The 22,403-nt window shown below is 42.5% G+C and overlaps 1 long non-coding RNA gene and 8 other non-coding genes across 9 annotated transcripts in view; 1 reads left to right on the top strand and 8 right to left on the bottom strand.

Annotated features, from left to right (window-relative positions):
- Positions 1–238: 238 nt before the first annotated feature.
- trnad-guc (transfer RNA aspartic acid (anticodon GUC)) lies at positions 239–310 on the bottom strand. The gene has a single exon. It is a non-coding gene; the product is annotated as a tRNA-Asp (tRNA).
- A 600-nt stretch (positions 311–910) lies between these two features.
- On the bottom strand, positions 911–982 carry trnad-guc (transfer RNA aspartic acid (anticodon GUC)). The gene has a single exon. It is a non-coding gene; the product is annotated as a tRNA-Asp (tRNA).
- A 766-nt stretch (positions 983–1,748) lies between these two features.
- trnad-guc (transfer RNA aspartic acid (anticodon GUC)) lies at positions 1,749–1,820 on the bottom strand. Its single transcript has one exon. It is a non-coding gene; the product is annotated as a tRNA-Asp (tRNA).
- Positions 1,821–2,419: 599 nt separating this feature from the next.
- trnad-guc (transfer RNA aspartic acid (anticodon GUC)) lies at positions 2,420–2,491 on the bottom strand. The gene has a single exon. It is a non-coding gene; the product is annotated as a tRNA-Asp (tRNA).
- A 4,718-nt stretch (positions 2,492–7,209) lies between these two features.
- Positions 7,210–7,281, bottom strand: trnad-guc (transfer RNA aspartic acid (anticodon GUC)). The gene has a single exon. It is a non-coding gene; the product is annotated as a tRNA-Asp (tRNA).
- Positions 7,282–7,711: 430 nt separating this feature from the next.
- Positions 7,712–7,783, bottom strand: trnad-guc (transfer RNA aspartic acid (anticodon GUC)). The gene has a single exon. It is a non-coding gene; the product is annotated as a tRNA-Asp (tRNA).
- Positions 7,784–8,214: 431 nt separating this feature from the next.
- trnad-auc (transfer RNA aspartic acid (anticodon AUC)) lies at positions 8,215–8,286 on the bottom strand. The gene has a single exon. It is a non-coding gene; the product is annotated as a tRNA-Asp (tRNA).
- Positions 8,287–13,511: 5,225 nt separating this feature from the next.
- trnad-guc (transfer RNA aspartic acid (anticodon GUC)) lies at positions 13,512–13,583 on the bottom strand. The gene has a single exon. It is a non-coding gene; the product is annotated as a tRNA-Asp (tRNA).
- Positions 13,584–14,490: 907 nt separating this feature from the next.
- Positions 14,491–22,403, top strand: part of LOC144092037 (uncharacterized) — an 18,942-nt gene continuing 11,029 nt past the window's right edge. The window contains exon 1 of the long non-coding RNA XR_013305955.1: positions 14,491–15,024. This is a non-coding gene — a long non-coding RNA (uncharacterized LOC144092037). The remainder of the gene's footprint in view (positions 15,025–22,403) is intronic.

The raw sequence follows: 22,403 nt of genomic DNA, 5'->3' as shown, positions 1-22,403 counted from the left end.
AGTTTGGAAGAAAGCTATTATGTAGTAACTGGTAGAATAGTGTTGTGTGGCAGAAGAGAAAATTTTATACTCCCCTTCGGGGAATATAACCCCGGTCCTCCGCGTGACAGACGGAGATACTGTCCACTATTCCAACGAGGAAGGTTGCCATTTGCCATTGACAATTCAGTTTGGAAGAAAGCTATTATGAACTAACTGGTAGAATACAGTGTTGTGTGGCAGAAGAGAAAAGTTTATACTCCCCGTCGGGGAATCGAACCCCGGTCTTCCGCGTGACAGGCGGAGATACTGTCCACTATACTAACGAGGAAGGATGCAATTGTCTATTGACAATTAAGTTTGGAAGAAAGCTATTATGTAGTAACTGGTAGAATAGTGTTGTGTGGCAGAAGAGAAATTTTAAACTCTCCGTCGGGGCATCGCACCCCGGTCTTCCGCGTGACAGGCGGAGATACTGTCCACTATTGTAACTAGGAAGGTTGCCCTTTACTTTTGACAATTCAGTTTGGAAGAAAGCTTTTATGTACTAACTGGTAGAATACGGTGTTGTGTGGCAGACGCGAAAAGTTGATACTCCCCGTCGGGGAATCGAACCCCGGTCTTCCGCGTGACAGGCGGAGATACTGTCCACTATACTGTCGAGGAAGGTTGCTATTGTTTATTGACAATTAAGTTTGGAAGAATTCTATTATGTACTAACTGGTAGAATACAGTGTTGTGTGGCAGAAGAGAAAATGTTATGCTCCCCGTGGGGGAATCGAACCCCGGTCTTCCGCATGACAGACGGAGATAATGTCCACTATTCCAAAGAGAAGGTTGCCATTTGCCATTGACAACTCAGTTTGGAAGAAAGCTATTATGTACTAACTGGTAGAATACAGTGTTGTGTGGCAGAAGAGAAAAGTTTATACTCCCCGTCGGGGAATCGAACCCCGGTCTTCCGCGTGACAGGCGGAGATACTGTCCACTATACTAACGAGGAAGGTTGCTATTGTTTATTGACAATTAAGTTTGGAAGAAAGCTATTATGTAGTAACTGGTAGAATCGTGTTGTGTGGCAGACACGAAAAGTTGATACTCCCCGTCGGGGAATTGAACCCCGGTCTTCCGTGTGACAGGCAGAGATACTGTCCACTATACTAACGAGGAAAGTTGCTATTGTTTATTGACAATTAAGTTTGGAAGAAAGCTATTATGTAGTAACTGGTAGAATAGTGTTGTGTGGCAGAAGAGAAATTTTAAACTCCCCGTCGGGGAATCGCACCCCGGTCTTCCGCGTAACAGGCGGAGATACTGTCCACTATTCTTACTAGGAAGGTTGCCCTTTACTTTTGACAATTCAGTTTGGAAGAAAGCTTTTATGTACTAACTGGTAGAATACGGTGTTGTGTGGCAGACGCGAAAAGTTGATACTGCCCGTCGGGGAATCGAACCCCGGTCTTCCGCGTGATAGACGGAGATACTGTCCACTATACTAACGAGGAAGGTTGCTATTGTTTATTGACAATTAAGTTTGGAAGAAAGCTATTATGTAGTAACTGGTAGAATAGTGTTGTGTGGCAGAAGAGAAAATTTTATACTCCCCTTTGGGGAATATAACCCCGGTCCTCCGCGTGACAGACGGAGATACTGTCCACTATTCCAACGAGGAAGGTTGCCATTTGCCATTGACAATTCAGTTTGGAAGAAAGCTATTATGAACTAACTGGTAGAATACAGTGTTGTGTGGCAGAAGAGAAAAGTTTATACTCCCCGTCGGGGAATCGAACCCCGGTCTTCCGCGTGACAGGCGGAGATACTGTCCACTATACTAACGAGGAAGGGTGCTATAGTTTATTGACAATTAAGTTTGGAAGAAAGCTATTATGTACTAACTGGTAGAATACAGTGTTGTGTGGCAGAATCAAAAAAGTGATACTCCCCATCAGGGAATCGAATTCCAGTCTTCCGCTAGACAGGCGGAGATACTGTCCACTATACTAACGAGGAAGGTTGCTGTTGTTAATTGACAATTAAGTTTGGAAGAAAGCTATTATGTAGTAACTGGTAGAATTGTGTTGTGTGGCAGACGCGAAAAGTTGATACTCCCCGTCAGGGAATCGAACCCCGGTCTTCCGCGTGACAGGCGGAGATACTGTCCACTATACTAACGAGGAAGGTTGCTATTGTTTATTGACAATTAAGTTTGGAAGAAAGCTATTATGTAGTAACTGGTAGAATAGTGTTGTGAGGCAGAAGAGAAATTTTAAACTCCCCGTCGAGGAATCGCACCCCGGTCTTCCGCGTGACAGGTGGAGATACTGTCCACTATTCTAACTAGGAAGGTTGCCCTTTACTTTTGACAATTCAGTTTGGAAGAAAGCTTTTATGTACTAACTGGTAGAATACGGTGTTGTGTTGCAAACGCGAAAAGTTGATACTCCCCGTCGGGGAATCGAACCCCGGTCTTCCGCGTGACAGGCGGAGATACTGTCCACTATACTAACGAGGAAGGTTACTATTGTTTACTGACAATTAAGTTTGGAAGAAAGCTATTATGTAGTAACTGGTAGAATAGTGTTGTGTGGCAGACGCGAAAAGTTGATACTCCCCGTCAGGGAATCAACCCCGGTCTTCCGCTAGACAGGCGGAGATACTGTCCACTATACTAACGAGGATGGTTACTATTGTTTATTGACAATTAAGTTTGGAAGAAAGCTATTATGTAGTAACTGGTAGAATAGTGTTGTGTGGCAGAAGAGAAAATTTTATACTCCCCGTCGGGGAATCGAACCCCGGTCTTCGGCGTGACAGACGGAGATACTGTCCACTATTCCAACGAGGAAGGTTGCCATTTGCCATTGACAATTCAGTTTGGAAGAAAGCTATTATGTACTAACTGGTAGAATACAGTGTTGTGTGGCAGAAGAGAAAAGTTTAGACTCCCCGTCGGGGAATCGAACCCCGGTCTTCCGTGTGACAGGCGGAGATACTGTCCACTATACTAACGAGGAAGGTTGCTATTGTTTATTGACAATCAAGTTTGGAAGAAAGCTATTATGTAGTAACTGGTAGAATAGTGTTGTGTGGCAGACGCGAAAAGTTGATACTCCCCGTCGGGGAATCGAACCCCGGTCTTCCGCTAGACAGGCGGAGATAGTGTCCACTATACTAACGAGGAAGGTTGCTATTTTTTATTGACAATTAAATTTGGAAGAAAGCTATTATGTAGTAACTGGTAGAATAGTGTTGTGTGGCAGAAGAGAAAAGTTTATACTCCCCGTCGGGGAATCGAAGCCCGGTCTTCCGAGTGACAGGCGGAGATACTGTCAACTATACTAACGAGGAAGGTTGCCATTGTTTATTGACAATTCAGTTTGGAAGAAAGCTATTATGTACTAACTGGTAGAATACGGTGTTGTGTGGCAGACGCGAAAAGTTGATACTCCCCATCGGGGAATCGAACCCCGGTCTTACGCATGACAGGTGGAGATACTGTCCACTATACTAACGAGGAAGTTTTTTTATTGTTTATTGACAATTAAGTTTGGAAGAAAGCTATTATGTAGTAACTGGTAGAATAGTGTTGTGTGGCAGAAGAGAAAAGTTTACACTTCCCGTCGGGGAATCGAACACCGGTCTTCCGCGTGACAGGCAGAGATACTGTCCCCTATTCTAACGAGGAAGGTTGCCATTAACTATTGACAATTCAGCTTGGAAAGAAAGATATGATTTACTAACTGGTAGAATAGTGTTGTGTGGCAGAAGAGAAAAATGTATACTCCCCGTCGGGGAATCGAGCCCCGGTCTTCCACGTGACAGGCGGAGATACTGTCCACTATACTAACGAGGAAGGCTGCTATTGTGTATTGACAATTAAGTTTGGAAGAAAGCTATTATGTACTAACTGGTAGAATATGGTGTTGTGTGGCAGACGCGAAAAGTTGATACTCCCCGTCAGGGAATCGAACCCCGGTGTTCCACGTGACAGGCGGAGATACTGTCCACTATATTAACGAGGAAGGTTGCCATTGTTTATTGATAATTAAGTTTGGAAGAAAGCTATTATGTACTAACTGGTAGAATACGGTGTTGTGTGGCAGAATCAAAATATTGATACTCCCCATCAGGGAATCGAACCCCAGTGTTGGAATAATGATTCAAACCTTTTAAATCATTATTAGTAATATTTAATTAAAAAAGGAAAAACATCTTTCAACAAATTCTGCTTACAACTTCGAAGGAGATGCCTTGTGACGCCGTCTCAGTCCGCAGTGCATTCTGACGAGCGGCATACTCTTTGGTCCATTTAGCGGCACATAACCAAAACATTCAAAGGTAATCTGATTTAAACAATTGCCATTATTAGATTGAAAGAAAAACACCTGCGTAAGAATTTGCAGTATAAGCATAATAATTTCTTTATAAGGTAAACTGCCGGTGTCCCAGACAAAACAATTTATGAGTCCTTCGTAGATCATTGCGAACTTGCATCCGGGTGGCTGGGTTGCGAGGTCTATCTCCCAGTAAACAGTCCTTGGAGGGTGAGGTGGTATGTCAACAAGCTGGAGCCAGCAGGGTGACCTCGAGTTTGTCCCAGTCTCAAATTAAAGACACTCTTATACAAAAGTAATTAAAATGCCTTATTACTTATTAAAAATGCTTACAAAACATATAGAAACACCCCATACTAGTCAATAGGTTTATTTAGTGTAGTCACTAGAATAGAATTTTGCATGGGCTAGCGGAAATTTCCGTCCGTGACACCTATGAGTTGGGGGCGCATCATCTACCATGACACACCCTTTTCTTTGTTCACATTTTCCCGCCTATAGTTTGTACCTATGTCACATGACCTTTGTTCAAATAAACTCCCTATCGGGGAAACGAACCCCGGTCTTCCGCGTGACAGGCGGAGATACTGTCCACTATTCCAACGAGAAAGGTTGCCGTTTACTATTGACATTTAAGTTTGGAAGAAAGCTATTATGTACTAACTGGTAGAATAGTGTTGTGTGGCAGAAGAGAAAAATGTATACTCCCCGTCGGGGGATCAAACCCTGGTCTTCCACGTGACAGGCGGAGATACTGTCCACTATACTAACGAGGAAGGTTGCCATTGTTTATTGACAATTAAGTTTGGAAGAAAGCTATTATGTACTAACTGGTAGAACACGGTGTTTTGTGGCAGACGCGAAAAGTTGATACTCCCCGTCGGGGAATCGAATCCCGGTCTTCCGCGTGACAGGCGGAGATATTGTCCACTATACTAATGAGGAAGGTTGCTATTGTTTATTGACAATTAAGTTTGGAAGAAAGCTATTATGTAGTAACTGGTAGAATAGTGTTGTGTGGCAGAAGAGAAAATTTTATACTACCCGTTGGGGAATTGAACCCCGGTCTTCCGTGCGACAGGCGGAGATAATGTCCACTATTCTAACGAGGAAGGTTGCCCTTTAATTTTGACAATTCAGTTTGGAAGAAAGCTATTATGGACTAACTGGTAGAATAGTGTTGTGTGGCAGAAGAGAAAAATGTATACTCCCCGTCTGGGAAACGAACCCCGGTCTTCCGCATGACAGGCGGAGATACTGTCCACTATACTAACGAGGAAGGTTGCTATTGTTTATTGACAATTAAATTTGGAAGAAAGCTATTATGTAGTAACTGGTAGAATATTGTTGTGTGGCAGACGCGAAAAGTTGATACTACCCGTCGGGGAATCGAACCCCGGTCTTCCGCGCGACAGGCGGAGATATTGTCCACTATACTAACGAGGAAGGTTGCTATTGTTTATTGACAATTAAGTTTGGAAGAAAGCTATTATGTAGTAACTGGTAGAATAGTGTTGTGTGGCAGAAGAGAAAATTTCATACTCCCCGTCGGGGAATCGAACTCCGGTCTTCCGCGTGACAGACGGAGATACTGTCCACTATTCTAACGAGGAAGTTTGCCAGTTGCCATTGACAATTCAGTTTGGAAGAAAGCTATTATGTACTAACTGGTAGAATAGTGTTGTGTGGCAAAAGAGAAACATTTATACTCCCCGTCGGGGAATCGAACCCCGGTCTTCCGCGTGACAGGCGAAGATACTGTCCACTATACTAACGAGGAAGGTTGCCATCATTCAACGCCAATTAGCTTTGGAAGAAAGCTATTATGTACTAACTGGTAGAATACGGTGTAGTTTGGCAGACGCGAAAAGGTGAAACTCCCTATTGGGGAAACGAACCCCGGTCTTCCGCGTGACAGGCAGAGATCATGTTCACTATTCCAACGAGAAAGGTTGCCATTTTCTATTGGCATTTAAGTTTGGAAGAGAGCTATTATGTACTAACTGGTAGAATAGTGTTGTGTGGCAGAAGAGAAAAAATTATACTCCACGTCGGGGAATCGAACTCCGATTTTCCACGTGACAGGCGGAGATACTGTCCACTCTACTAACGAGGAAGGCTGCCATTGTTTATTGACAATTAAGTTTAGAAGAAAGCTGTTATGTAGTAACTGGTAGAATAGTGTTGTGTGGCAGAAGAGAAAATTTTATACTCCCCGTCGGGGAATCGAACCCCGGTCTTGCGCGTGACAGGCGGAGATACTGTCCACTATACTAACGAGGAAGGGTGCCATTGTTTAGTGACAATTAAGTTTGGAAGAAAGCTATTATGTAGTAACTGGTAGAATAGTGTTGTGTGGCAGAAGAGAAAATTTTATACTCCCCGTCGGGGAATCGAACCCCGGTCTTCCGCGTGACAGACGGAGATACTGTCCACTATTCCAACGAGGAAGGTTGCCATTTGCCATTGACAATTCAGTTTGGAAGAAAGCTATTATGTACTAACTGGTAGAATACAGTGTTGTGTGGCAGAAGAGAAAAGTTTATACTCCCCGTCGGGGAATCGAACCCCGGTCTTCCGCGTGACAGGCGGAGATACTGTCCACTATACTGTCCACTATACTGTCGAGGAAGGTTGCTATTGTTTATTGACAATTAAGTTTGGAAGAATTCTATTATGTACTAACTGGTAGAATACAGTGTTGTGTGGCAGAAGAGAAAATGTTATGCTCCCCGTGGGGGAATCAAACCCCGGTCTTCCGCATGACAGACGGAGATAATGTCCACTATTCCAAAGAGAAGGTTGCCATTTGCCATTGACAACTCAGTTTGGAAGAAAGCTATTATGTACTAACTGGTAGAATTCAGTGTTGTGTGGCAGAAGAGAAAAGTTTATACTCCCCGTCGGGGAATCGAACCCCGGTCTTCCGCGTGACAGGCGGAGATACTGTCCACTATACTAACGAGGAAGGTTGCTATTGTTGATTGACAATTAAGTTTGGAAGAAAGCTATTATGTAGTAACTGGTAGAATCGTGTTGTGTGGCAGACACGAAAAGTTGATACTCCCCATCGGGGAATTGAACCCCGGTCTTCCGTGTGACAGGCGGAGATACTGTCCACTATACTAACGAGGAAGGTTGCTATTGTTTATTGACAATTAAGTTTGGAAGAAAGCTATTATGTAGTAACTGGTAGAATAGTGTTGTGTGGCAGAAGAGAAATTTTAAACTCCCCGTCGAGGAATCGCACCCCGGTCTTCCGCGTGACAGGGGAAGATACTGTCCACTATTCTAACTAGGAAGGTTGCCCTTTACTTTTGACAATTCAGTTTGGAAGAAAGCTTTTATGTACTAACTGGTAGAATACGGTGTTGTGTTGCAGATGCGAAAAGTTGATACTCCCCGTCGGGGAATCGAACCCCGGTCTTCCGCGTGACAGGCGGAGATACTGTCCACTATACTAACGAGGAAGGTTACTATTGTTTACTGACAATTAAGTTTGGAAGAAAGCTATTATGTAGTAACTGGTAGAATAGTGTTGTGTGGCAGACGCGAAAAGTTGATACTCCCCGTCAGGGAATCGAACCCCGGTCTTCCGCTAGACAGGCGGAGATACTGTCCACTATACTAACGAGGAAGGTTGCTATTGTTTATTGACAATTAAGTTTGGAAGAAAGCTATTATGTAGTAACTGGTAGAATAGTGTTGTGTGGCAGAAGAGAAAATTTTATACTCCCCGTCGGGGAATCGAACCCCGGTCTTCCGCGTGACAGACGGAGATACTGTCCACTATTCCAACGAGGAAGGTTGCCATTTGCCATTGACAATTCAGTTTGGAAGAAAGCTATTATGTACTAACTGGTAGAATACAGTGTTGTGTGGCAGAAGAGAAAAGTTTAGACTCCCCGTCGGGGAATCGAACCCCGGTCTTCCGCGTGATAGGCGGAGATACTGTCCACTATACTAACGAGCAAGGTTGATATTGTTTATTGACAATCAAGTTTGGAAGAAAGCTATTATGTAGTAACTGGTAGAATAGTGTTGTGTGGCAGACGCGAAAAGTTGATACTCCCCGTCGGGGAATCGAACCCCGGTCTTCCGCTAGACAGGCGGAGATAGTGTCCACTATACTAACGAGGAAGGTTGCTATTTTTTATTGACAATTAAATTTGGAAGAAAGCTATTATGTAGTAACTGGTAGAATAGTGTTGTGTGGCAGAAGAGAAAAGTTTATACTCCCCGTCGGGGAATCGAAGCCCGGTCTTCCGCGTGACAGGCGGAGATACTGTCAACTATACTAACGAGGAAGGTTGCCATTGTTTATTGACAATTCAGTTTGGAAGAAAGCTATTATGTACTAACTGGTAGAATACGGTGTTGTGTGGCAGACGCGAAAAGTTGATACTCCCCATCGGGGAATCGAACCCCGGTCTTACGCATGACAGGTGGAGATACTGTCCACTATACTAACGAGGAAGTTTTTTTATTGTTTATTGACAATTAAGTTTGGAAGAAAGCTATTATGTAGTAACTGGTAGAATAGTGTTGTGTGGCAGAAGAGAAAATTTTACACTTCCCGTCGGGGAATCGAACACCGGTCTTCCGCGTGACAGGCAGAGATACTGTCCCCTATTCTAACGAGGAAGGTTGCCATTAACTATTGACAATTCAGCTTGGAAAGAAAGATATGATTTACTAACTGGTAGAATAGTGTTGTGTGGCAGAAGAGAAAAATTTATACTCCCCGTCGGGGAATCGAGCCCCGGTCTTCCACGTGACAGGCGGAGATACTGTCCACTATACTAACGAGGAAGGCTGCTATTGTTTATTGACAATTAAGTTTGGAAGAAAGCTATTATGTACTAACTGGTAGAATATGGTGTTGTGTGGCAGACGCGAAAAGTTGATACTCCCCGTCAGGGAATCGAACCCCGGTGTTCCACGTGACAGGCGGAGATACTGTCCACTATATTAACGAGTAAGGTTGCCATTGTTTATTGATAATTAAGTTTGGAAGAAAGCTATTATGTACTAACTGGTAGAATACGGTATTGTGTGGCAGAATCAAAATATTGATACTCCCCATCAGGGAATCGAACCCCAGTGTTGGAATAATGATTCAAACCTTTTAAATAATTATTAGTAATATTTAATTAAAAAAGGAAAAACATCTTTCAACAAATTCTGCTTACAACTTCGAAGGAGATGCCTTGTGACGCCGTCTCAGTCCACAGTGCATTCTGACGAGCGGCATACTCTTCGGTCCATTTAGCGGCACATAACCAAAACATTCAAAGGTAATCTGATTTAAACAATTGCCATTATTAGATTGAAAGAAAAACACCTGCGTAAGAATTTGCAGTATAAGCATAATAATTTCTTTATAAGGTAAACTGCCGGTGTCCCAGACAAAACAATTTATGAGTCCTTCGTAGATCATTGCGAACTTGCATCCGGGTGGCTGGGTTGCGAGGTCTATCTCCCAGTAAACAGTCCTTGGAGGGTGAGGTGGTATGTCAACAAGCTGGAGCCAGCAGGGTGACCTCGAGTTTGTCCCAGTCTCAAATTAAAGACACTCTTATACAAAAGTAATTAAAATGCCTTATTACTTATTAAAAATGCTTACAAAACATATAGAAACACCCCATACTAGTCAATAGGTTTATTTAGTGTAGTCACTAGAATAGAATTTTGCATGGGCTAGCGGAAATTTCCGTCCGTGACACCTATGAGTTGGGGGCGCATCATCTACCATGACACACCCTTTTCTTTGTTCACATTTTCCCGCCTATAGTTTGTACCTATGTCACATGACCTTTGTTCAAATAAACTCCCTATCGGGGAAACGAACCCCGGTCTTCCGCGTGACAGGCGGAGATACTGTCCACTATTCCAACGAGAAAGGTTGCCGTTTACTATTGACATTTAAGTTTGGAAGAAAGCTATTATGTACTAACTGGTAGAATAGTGTTGTGTGGCAGAAGAGAAAAATGTATACTCCCCGTCGGGGGATCAAACCCTGGTCTTCCACGTGACAGGCGGAGATACTGTCCACTATACTAACGAGGAAGGTTGCCATTGTTTATTGACAATTAAGTTTGGAAGAAAGCTATTATGTACTAACTGGTAGAACACGGTGTTTTGTGGCAGACGCGAAAAGTTGATACTCCCCGTCGGGGAATCGAATCCCGGTCTTCCGCGTGACAGGCGGAGATATTGTCCACTATACTAACGAGGAAGGTTGCTATTGTTTATTGACAATTAAGTTTGGAAGAAAGCTATTATGTAGTAACTGGTAGAATAGTGTTGTGTGGCAGAAGAGAAAATTTTATACTACCCGTTGGGGAGTCGAACCCCGGTCTTCCGTGCGACAGGCGGAGATAATGTCCACTATTCTAACGAGGAAGGTTGCCCTTTAATTTTGACAATTCAGTTTGGAAGAAAGCTATTATGGACTAACTGGTAGAATAGTGTTGTGTGGCAGAAGAGAAAAATGTATACTCCCCGTCTGGGAAACGAACCCCGGTCTTCCGCATGACAGGCGGAGATACTGTCCACTATACTAACGAGGAAGGTTGCTATTGTTTATTGACAATTAAATTTGGAAGAAAGCTATTATGTAGTAACTGGTAGAATATTGTTGTGTGGCAGACGCGAAAAGTTGATACTACCCGTCGGGGAATCGAACCCCGGTCTTCCGCGCGACAGGTGGAGATATTGTCCACTATACTAACGAGGAAGGTTGCTATTGTTTATTGACAATTAAGTTTGGAAGAAAGCTATTATGTAGTAACTGGTAGAATAGTGTTGTGTGGCAGAAGAGAAAATTTTATACTCCCCGTCGGGGAATCGAACTCCGGTCTTCCGCGTGACAGACGGAGATACTGTCCACTATTCTAACGAGGAAGTTTGCCAGTTGCCATTGACAATTCAGTTTGGAAGAAAGCTATTATGTACTAACTGGTAGAATAGTGTTGTGTGGCAAAAGAGAAACATTTATACTCCCCGTCGGGGAATCGAACCCCGGTCTTCCGCGTGACAGGCGAAGATACTGTCCACTATACTAACGAGGAAGGTTGCCATCATTCAACGCCAATTAGCTTTGGAAGAAAGCTATTATGTACTAACTGGTAGAATACGGTGTAGTTTGGCAGACGCGAAAAGGTGAAACTCCCTATTGGGGAAACGAACCCTGGTCTTCCGCGTGACAGGCAGAGATCATGTTCACTATTCCAACGAGAAAGGTTGCCATTTTCTATTGGCATTTAAGTTTGGAAGAGAGCTATTATGTACTAACTGGTAGAATAGTGTTGTGTGGCAGAAGAGAAAAAATTATACTCCACGTCGGGGAATCGAACTCCGATTTTCCACGTGACAGGTGGAGATACTGTCCACTCTACTAACGAGGAAGGTTGCCATTGTTTATTGACAATTAAGTTTAGAAGAAAGCTGTTATGTAGTAACTGGTAGAATAGTGTTGTGTGGCAGAAGAGAAAATTTTATACTCCCCGTCGGGGAATCGAACCCCGGTCTTGCGCGTGACAGGTGGAGATACTGTCCACTATACTAACGAGGAAGGGTGCCATTGTTTAGTGACAATTAAGTTTGGAAGAAAGCTATTATGTACTAACTGGTAGAATACGGTGTTGTGTGGCAGAATCGAAAAAGTGATACTCCCCATCAGGGAATCGAACCCCGGTCTTCCACGTGACAGGCGGAGATACTGTCCACTATACTAACAAGAAAGCTTGCCATTTTCTATTGACAATTAAGTTTGGAAGAATGCTATTATGTACTAACTGGTAGAATACAGTGTTGTGTGGCAGAATCAAAAAATTGATACTCCCCATCAGGGAATCGAACCCCAGTCTTCCACATGACAGGCGGAGATACTGTCCACCATTCTAACAAGGAAGGTTGCCATTTACTAGTTACTTGTTTATTGACAATTAAGTTTGGAAGAGAGCTATTATGTACTAAATGGTAGAATACGGTGTAGTGTAGCAGACGCGAAAATGTGAAACTCCCCATCGGAGAATCGAAACCCGGACTTACGCGTGACAGGCGGAGAGACTGTCCACTATTCTAACGAGGAAGGTTGCCATTTAATATTGACAATTCAGTTTGGAAGAAAGCTATTATGTACTAACTGGTAGAATAGTGTTGTGTGGCAGAAGAGAAAAATTTATAGTCCCCGTCGGGGAATCATACCCCGGTCTTCCACGTAACAGGCGGAGATACTGTCCACTATACTAACAAGGAGGGTTGGCATTATTTAATGCCAATTAGCTTTGGAAGAAAGCTATTATGTACTAACTGGTAGAATACGGTGTAGTTTAGCAGACGCGAAAAGGTGAAACTCCCTATCAGGGAATCAAACCCCGGTCTTCCGCGTGACAGGCGGAGATACTGTCCACTATTCCAACGAGAAAGGTTGCCGTTTACTATTGATATTTAAGTTTGGAAGAAAGCTATTATGTCCTACCTGGTAGAATAGTGTTGTGTGGCAGAAGAGAAAAATTTATACTCCCCGTCAGGGAACCGAACCCTGGTCTTCCACGTGACAGGCGGAGATACTGTCCACTATACTAACGAGGAAGATTACCAGTGTTCATTGACAATTAAGTTTGGAAGAAAGCTATTATGTACTAACTTGTAGAATACGGTGTTGTGTGGCAGACGCGAAAAGTTGATACTCCCCGTCGGGGAACTGAACCCCGGTCTTCCGCGTGACAGGCGGAGATACTATCCACTATACTAACGAGGAAGGTTGCTATTGTTTATTGACAATTAAGTTTGGAAGAAAGCTATTATGTAGTAACTGGTAGAATAGTGTTGTGTGGAAGAAGAGAAAATGTTATTCTCCCCGTCGGGGAACCGGACCCCGGTCTTCCGCGTGACAGGCGGAGATACTGTCCACTATACTAACGAGGAAGGTTTCTATTGTTTATTGACAATTAAGTTTGGAAGAAAGCTATTATGTAGTAACTGGTAGAATAGTGTTGTGTGGCAGAAGAGAAAATTTTATACTCCCCGTCGGGGAATTGAACCCCGGTCTTCCACGTGACAGGCGGAGATACTGTCCACTATACTAACGAGGAAGGTTGCCATTGTTTATTGACAATTAAGTTTGGAAGAAAGCTATTATGTACTAACTGGTAGAATACGGTGTTGTGTGGCAGACGCGAAAAGTTGATACTCCCCGTCGGGGAATCGAACCCCGGTCTTCCGCGTGACAGGCGGAGATACTGTCCACTATACTAACGAGGAAGGTTGCTATTGTTTAATGACAATTAAGTTTGGAAGAATTCTATTATGTACTAACTGGTAGAATACAGTGTTGTGTGGCAGAATCAAAAAATTGATACTCCCCATCAGGGAATCGAATCCCAGTCTTCCACATGACAGGCGGAGATACTGTCCACCATACTATCAAGGAAGGTTGCCATTCTTTATTGACAATTAAGTTTGGAAGAGAGCTATTATGTACTAACTGGTAGAATACGGTGTAGTGTAGCAGACGCGAAAATGTGAAACTCCCCATCGGGGAATGGAACCCCGTTCTTCCGCGTGACAGGAGGAGATACTGTCCACTATACTAACAAGAAAGCTTTGGAAGAAAGTTTGGAAGAATGCTATTATGTACTAACTGGTAGAATACAGTGTTGTGTGGGAGAATCTAAAAATTGTTACTCCCCATCGGGGAATCGAACGCCGGTCTTCCACGTGACAGGCGGAGATACTGTCCACTATACTAACGAGGAAAGTTGCCATTGACTATTGAAAATTAAGTTTGGAAGCTATTATGTACTAACTGGTGAAATACAGCAGTGGCGGGCCGTCAGGGCCTTCAAGGCCTCCTCTGCTGGCCTAAGAAATATTTGAATCATATTATATTTTGTCCATCAATACTTATTATTCCAAATGGTCTGTTAGCTTCTTTTCATTGCTTTTCCCCCTGGTTGCACTGCTTCCAGATGTGTGTTTTCGTATTGAAGCATTTAACCAATCACATTTCAGCCATTATTTGTTGCCAGATCAGATCTGCCTCAAAGCCTTCACAATCAGTTCTGCGGGCTCTGCTGCATTAAACTAGACTTTTGCTTTTAACCAATCAGATTTCGAGTTGGCAACGCCACAATCTTTTTTCGCAGCCATTAGCATTTTGTTTGCTGGGATACGTCATTGCTTTCACCCTCTATTATTGGCTTGCTAGAGTAGACGGGCCAAAGCCAGAATGAGGCAGCCAGACTAGCAAACTCCACCCACAATGGCCAACGCAGGAAAGCAAATGGATTCGGTTGCAGATTTGCTGGCAAAGCCATTTTCCACACGGACTTTTCCAGAAAAAACGGACATCATTAAGAAAGGGCGGTCAACTCCGAAGCTAGCAAGCCTGTTACAGCCGGGAAAAGGGTGTGTTCGGACCTTTCAGTGCGCTAACTACGAGCGCTATCCTTGGCTCACGGGCTCCGATGAACACAGCAAATTATATTGCTGGGAGTGCTTGTTAATTGCCACTGATCGACATGGTGTTTGGAGCAACACTGGATTTGCAAATTTGTCTTGTTTAACCAAAGCAGCAACGAGACACCAAAGCTCTGCCGGACACTTACAAGCAACGGTCCGCTCCAAAACTTTTGGAGATACTCGAGTGGAGTTACAATTAAACGAGCAAGTGCGCAGGGAAACGGAGCGCCACAACGAAAAGGTAAAGAAAGATAGGGACATCTTAAAAAGTTTGATAGACTGCGTCATTTTTTGGGGCAAGCAGGAACTTTCATTTCGGGGACACAATGAAAGCGCTGCCTCCCCAAACAAAGGGAATTATGTGGAACCTCTTTCTCTTTTTGCTGAGAAAAACCCGGATTTACATTACCACCTGTCCACTAATAAAGTATTTAGTGGCTCGTCGGGCAAAATACAAAACGACCTAATCACTGCTATTGCTCAAGTGATGGAGGAAGAGATCAGAAATGAAATAAAAAAAAGTACAGTTTATCTCTGTAATGGTGGATGAGACGACAGACGCGAGTAACGCAGCGCAGCTCGCACTGGTCCTGCGTCACGTCACGGCCAAAGGTGTCAAGGAGTGGTTCGTTCGATTTGAAAATGTTACCAGTGGGAAGCGAGCCGATGACATTGCAGGTCTCATCATTCAATTTTTGGTGGAAAATGAATGTCTTGGTAAAGTTGTGGCACAGTGTTATGACGGTGCAGCGGTCATGTCTTCTGGATTAAATGGGGTGCAGGCTAAAGTTGAGGAGAGAGCACCGTTAGCTTTATTCATACACTGTTATGCCCATCGGCTCAATTTAGTACTGACTCAGGGGGCCTCAAAGCTTAAAGAATGCAAGATATTTTTTGCTCACCTGAATGGCTTTGCTGCATTTTTTTAGATCGCCTCGACACACACAGCTGCTGGAAGAAATCTGCCAGCGGCGTCTGCCCCGTGTGGCACCAACACGGTGGCAGTACACATCCAGGGTGGTCAATACAGTATTTGAGAAGAGAGCTGATCTAAAGGAACTGTTTCATCACATCCTGGAGCATCATGACGAGTACGACGAGGAGTCTGTGCGGTGTGCTGATGGATTTAAAGCACGTCTGGATGATTTTGAATTTAGTTTTTTGCTTCACAGATTTAATGGAATTTTTGAGCATTCAGACGTGCTTTTTTCAATACTACAGAATCACAAACTGGATGTACAGTTTTGTCTTGCAAGAGTAAAGGAGTTTTGTGACACAGTTGAACGCGAGAGCAGCCGATATGAGGAAATCTACGAGGCCACCGAACGCAGTGCGGGTGCTCCAAGCGCACGAAGAGGTCAAGCGCAAGATTCTCACGTGCACTACCAACAACTTCACGACAGGATTCTGGACAATATTATTTGCCAGGCGCGGACCAGATTTCAAGACCACAAAAGACTGATGTTTCTCTCCCTCCTCGACTCGCAGATGTTTCAGGAATACCAGGAAACTTTCCCACATGCAGCCTTCTCCACCTTGACGCAGAGCCACAAAACACTTTTCGATCTGCCTCGGCTAAGAACAGAACTGATTGTTATGTATGCCATGGATGATTTTGCAGGAAAATCTCCCACTGATCTCCTTGACTTCCTTCAGCAGAAAAATCTGAGTGAGAGCATGGGGCAGCTGTACACATTAGTGTGTTTGGCAGTAACCATCCCCGTGTCCACTGCTTCTGTCGAACGGACGTTTTCAGCCCTGAATAGAATCAAAACTTATTCCATAAATACAACAGGACAGACTAGACTTTCAGCATTAGCTTTGATGGCCAGAGAAAGGAACTTCTTGATGGACCTGAAACGCACGTGTAATCTGTACGACAGAGTAATTGAAATCTTCTTGAGGAAAGAAAGGAGGATGTATTTTGTGTATAAATAAAAATATTTTTTGTTGAGTAAACTGTCTATTTTCTGAAATAATATTTAAATTTTTGAGGTTATTATTGATTCTTTTTATATGTGTCGCAGCTGTAGCTGCATTAAAGGTTTTATAGACATAAAATACTTATTGAGGTTTGGATTGATTCACACGTAGCACTATTGGCCCAGGTGTGAAATGCACGGCCCGCCACTGGAATATAGCCATATTATACTCACCAAAAATCCTTTTTAACTGTACACAATATCCATCCTCCTTTCTTTCTTCCTTCTTTTCTATCGCCATCGAACCTAATGATGAAAGTCGAGCTTGTCCTGTCATATTTCCGGCATAGTCCGTCTTGAAAATGGTTTTAAATCAACACAACAATGTATTTGCTTGTGCAGCTAAGTTAGCGCACTGAAAGTGGTGCAAACACCCTTTTCCCGGCTGTAACAGGCTTGCTAGCTTCGGAGTTGACCGCCCTTTCTTAATGATGTCCATTTTTTTCTGGAAAAGTCTGTCTGGAAAATAGCTTTGTGAGCAAATCTGCAACCAAATCCATTTGTTTTTGCCTCTGTCTGCCATTGTAGGTGGAGTTTGCGATCTCTGGCTGCCTCACTATGGCTTTGACCCACCTACTCTCTATAGCTAGCCAATCAGAGTTGGTGAAAGCAATGACGTATCCCAGCCAGCAAAATGCCAATGGCTGCAAAAAAGCATTGTGGGGTTGCCAACTCGAAATCTGATTGGTTAAAAGCAACAATCTTGTTTAATGCAGCAGAGCCCGCAGAACTGATTGTGAAGGCTTTGAGGCAGATTTCTGATCCTGGCAACAAATAATGGCTGAAATGTGATTGGTTAAATGCTTCAATATGAAAACACACATCTGGAAGCAGTGCAACCAGGGGGAAAAGCAATGAAAGGAAGCTAACAGACCATTTGGAATAATAAGTATTGATGGACAAAATATAATATGATTCAGATATTTCTTAGGCCAGCAGAGAAGGCCTTGAGGCCCCGACGGCCCACCACTGGGTAAATCACACCCCCAACAATTATAGTCTCCATTCATTCATTCGCTCATTCATGCATTCATTCATTTACACACTCACTCACTCAATCACACACGCACGCCCACACGCATGCACGCACGCACGCACGCGCTCACGCGCAAGGTCGCCAGGTCGCTCTCTCGCTGGCTCGCCCGCTCACCCGCTCGCCCGCTCGCCCACTCACCCACTCACCCACTCACCCGCTCAATCACTCACCCACCCACTCACCCACCCACTCACCCACCCACTCACCCACCCACTCACCCACCTAGTCACCCACCCAGTCACGTTACATAGTCTGAAGACAGAAAAAAATGGGCTTAATCAGCTAACATTGATATTACTGCTGCCAAATGCTACTGCTGGTAATGATATGAGTTTTCAGCTGTAAATAATTATGCCGCCTGCAGGCCTTACTTTAATTCTCGGCTCTATCTATAAACAATAATCAAACCAACAGAGCCAGGCTAAAAGTTGGAGCTTTGCTCTCACAGAAGACCGGTTTAAGAGGCCTATGTGCCTGTGGTGATGCCGGCAGTCAGGGTCACCTTCAGGTTCTCTTGCATATAGTACATCAGCATGCTATTGTGAAGCACAATTGATCAGAGATGGGTAGAAACATAAAGATTGGCTTTATCTCTTTAGAGTTAATAGCGCTTGCTACATCTTTGATGAAAAATAACATGATTACAATGTTTAAGTTGATGAACAGCAACCGAAGTCTTTCTTTTAAAATATTTTATACAAATTGCATACCTCCTACTTTAGATTTTACCATTCATTCAATCATTCATTTTCTGAACCGTTTATCCTCAGAAAAGTCATGGGGGGTGCTGAAGCCTATGCCAGCTAACTATGGGGACCAGGCAGCGGGACACCCAGAATCAGTGGCCAGCCAATCTCAGGGATACATTTCAGCAACGCATGGAAATTAATACTACAACATTTTTATATAAAACAAAAAACAAAACATTTTTGAGATCCTGAATTTCCTTGACAACAATATAATTCCAATTTAACATGACTGTCATTGCAAATAAACATTGCTTAAAATAAATATAACTTGGATTAGGAAAATAATCATTATTTTCTCAGGCAATTATGCTGTAACAAAAACTCCAGGTAAAAGTACCTTTTATTGTTACTGGCCATAGTGGTGTGCAGACAAACAAGACAGGTAGAGACAAGTGCTGGTAAAACAACAAGGTTTAAATTAAAGGGTACCACAAATATTTTTATTACAAAATAACAATAAACAAAATTATGAGGTAAAATGAGAAGGAGAGTAAAAAAACCTTGATGCAAAGTATTAAACAACTTAAGATGACGAGCACAATTAAGAAACACATGCAAGACAACATTCAGTCTAGATTAATTGGGTACATGTCAATTCTTCTTCAATAGCCGATTAACTAATGACACATGGCCAATGAGGGCTATTGATCTGCTCCTTGTATGCTGTGCTAATAGGTTGTAGCTGACATTAGAGGGGAATCTGACACAAAGTGAAGAGGCTAGCATGCAGGAGGCAAGGGACTAAACTGCAAAATCACAAATGTAGTCAAACCGCATTCATATAATGTGGTCTCATGAGATGCCAGTGATTACTGTGACCACAACTGATCCTTTTTGAATGTGCCAGAAATCCCATCCTTTCAGTGATAATTAAAAATGACCCCAAAGGACCTTCCCCTCCATGGAAATGGAAGAAAAGACTCAATCTAGATTAATGGCAGTGAAATGGCCAACATCAAGTTGGCCACTTCATAATAATGATTATGAAGATAATAATGATCACGTGGATGAGGGATGAACAATGTCTTGTCCTGCAGTAGAATTCTTATACAGGTTAATTAGGTAAGATAACATAATTAGACACTCTCATGCCTCCACTAAGAATAAATTGGACAAAATGGGAATTCAGGCCCATATTAATTGCATAAACGATCAATGACAGTTTCACTAAGACTTTGGCGGTCTGAAATGAAGCATATATTTTTCATGCCGCTTAACAAAGAGGGACTTTTCAATATTATTTTATATTGAGGAGATCATTAAGCAGGTTAAAAAACAACCAAACAAATGTAAACACAATCCGCACTATAACTTCGTCTCACTTCAAAATAGCACTCAAACATGACTTTTAGACACTAATTGGTTAGCACTAGTTTGCATTAAAACAAGAAATAATAAAAAAACTAGTTCTTTCAAAGAATGGCCCCATTTGAACCCCTTTATTATCTGTACAATCATTCATATAACACGATAACATTATTATCTGAATGAGTGTTTAGCACGTCGGCCTCACAGTTCTAGGGTCAAGGGTTCGACCCTAAATCGGTCCTCACTTTGTGGAGTTTGCATGTTCTCTCTGATCTTGCGTGGGTTTTCTCCCGGTACTCTGGTTTCCTCCCATAACCCCAAAACATTCAGGGTGGGCTGGCTGAACACTCCAAATTACCCCTAGGTATGAGTGAGAGAATGAATGGTTGTCCATCTCCTTGTCCCCTGCGTTTGGCTTGCCACGATTCAGGGTGTTCCCAGCCTGGTGCCCGTAGTTAGCTAGGATGGGCTTCAGCACCCCCAGTGACCCTTGTGAATATCAGCGGTTCAGAAAAATAATGAATTAATGAAAGTTTTAAAATTGAAACACTCAAACATTTGCTTTGTTGTTCTGCGGCCTTTGACTGTACTGTCTAACTTATAACTATGCCTTTTCTTGCTACTGTCACAATGAAATTTCCCGAATACGGGATGAATAAAGTTGTCCAATCCAATCCAATCACGACACATGACATGGGCATGTATGAGACTCATTTCCTACTTACTAAGCCCGAAACTACAAACATGATTTTACAATTCAAAATGTATTAATTACGGAAAAACAAATAACACGGTACCTTACGATTGATAGCAATTTTCGACAAGCCAAATGGGGGCGGTTGAATGGGAGTGCACTGAATTTGTAGGTTAGCAATGTTCCAAAATAGAATGTCTATTACATTATCACACAACCCCCACACCACCCTACCTCCACTTCCATTTATGTACTGGGCTCCTTCTTAAAATATGTATTTTCTGTTTCTCATTCTCAATAATGTATACAGTCATACCTTGAGATACGAGCTTAATGCGTCTCTGGGACTGAGCTCGTATGACGATTTACTCGTATCTCAAATCAACGTTTCCCATAGAAATGAACTAAATACAAACTAATTCGTTCCCACCCTCTGAAAAAAACACCAAAAAACTGGATATTACAATGGGAAAACATTTTTATTGGTTTTAATTCACCATCTACTAACAGTGTAACAAATAACTAGTGGTTATGATGTTCAATAATAAAATGAGACATTATTCAATACAATGTGCAGTTTGCGGATGGAAGAGAGAGACATAGACTTGACGGATGCGCTTGTAACGTAACATAAACTTTACATTTAACTTAAATGAACTTAGATTCCTATACATCCACTGAAAAAAAGTATTAATCTTATGTTACACTAACTTTAAACCTTCTTGTGTAATAACCAAGGCAAAGGGGTTAATGTATTCCAACATGGCTTTCAAGGCAAACTTCCTGCTTCTCCATACGTATTGGGGAGCCAGCTCAGGTGTACACTACTCATGTTTTTCGATTATTTCGTGCTTAATATCGATTGTCATCATATACCAGTTCTTCGCACTACCCTTCATTGCCCCACCTTGCTTTGGACCCTTTGTGTTTCCCTTCATTCTGGTCTAACATCTCGGCCACCTGGCTGTCTTGTGTGCTCGTATCTCAAAATTTGTCTTGTATCTCAAGGTAAATATTTGCTCGTAATTTTACTCGTATCTCAAATTCCTCGTATGTCGGGGCACTCAAATGTCAAGGTATTACTGTAATGCCATTTTCATATTCTCCATAATACATGTTTACAAAGCACTGTGAGTACCTTCAGTTTGGAGGAGTTCATTGTCATGTCTAAAAAGTGATAAAATGGCTTACTTTACTGTAATATTTCCCTTTCTGTCCCAGTGTGACAATAAGGATGCATTGTTTTTTGAGTGGAGCAACATTTCATTCTTATTAATAATGAAATACTACATTGACAAGAAAACGGCCACTTATACTAGTGGAGTTTCATAAGGATCCACATTTATCGTAGGACCTGACAAACGGAACACTTTTGATGTTAAAATACATCTAGAAAGAAATTGTAAAAGCAAACATTCATACTTGGCATCTTGCTTTTACTTGAGATACTTTTTGCAGTCAGTGAAAGATGACACATGAAGGTAATATGAGAGACGTGTGTTTGTTGACCACAATCCCATGACAACTACTTAGGAACTGACTATAAGGACAGGCAATTTGGGTCTCTGAAGGTAATATCCCCTTATATTCTTTTTTAAAAATGCCTTAAAAGTTATCTTTATTTAATTACCAAGCTATCTTTGCCATTGTTGTTTTCCAGGTAAATTGTTCTGCTGTGAATGCCCTACTTGAACTTTATAATTTAAAGAGTGAGTTAATAGGCATGCAGAACATGTTTGTTAGCAGGGTAAGAGAAAATGTGTGCCCTTTTATGCTTCCCTATGAGGGAGGATGGCTGTTTGCAAACAATGAGAACAAATGCAACATTCTTTGGTGCACGGTGCCCTGTGC

This window comes from Stigmatopora argus, chromosome 17 (genome assembly GCF_051989625.1).
Source record: "Stigmatopora argus isolate UIUO_Sarg chromosome 17, RoL_Sarg_1.0, whole genome shotgun sequence".
Lineage (NCBI taxonomy): Eukaryota > Metazoa > Chordata > Actinopteri > Syngnathiformes > Syngnathidae > Stigmatopora > Stigmatopora argus.
Note: the sequence above shows the minus strand (reverse complement) of the source record. Positions and strands in the feature narration are given on the sequence as shown.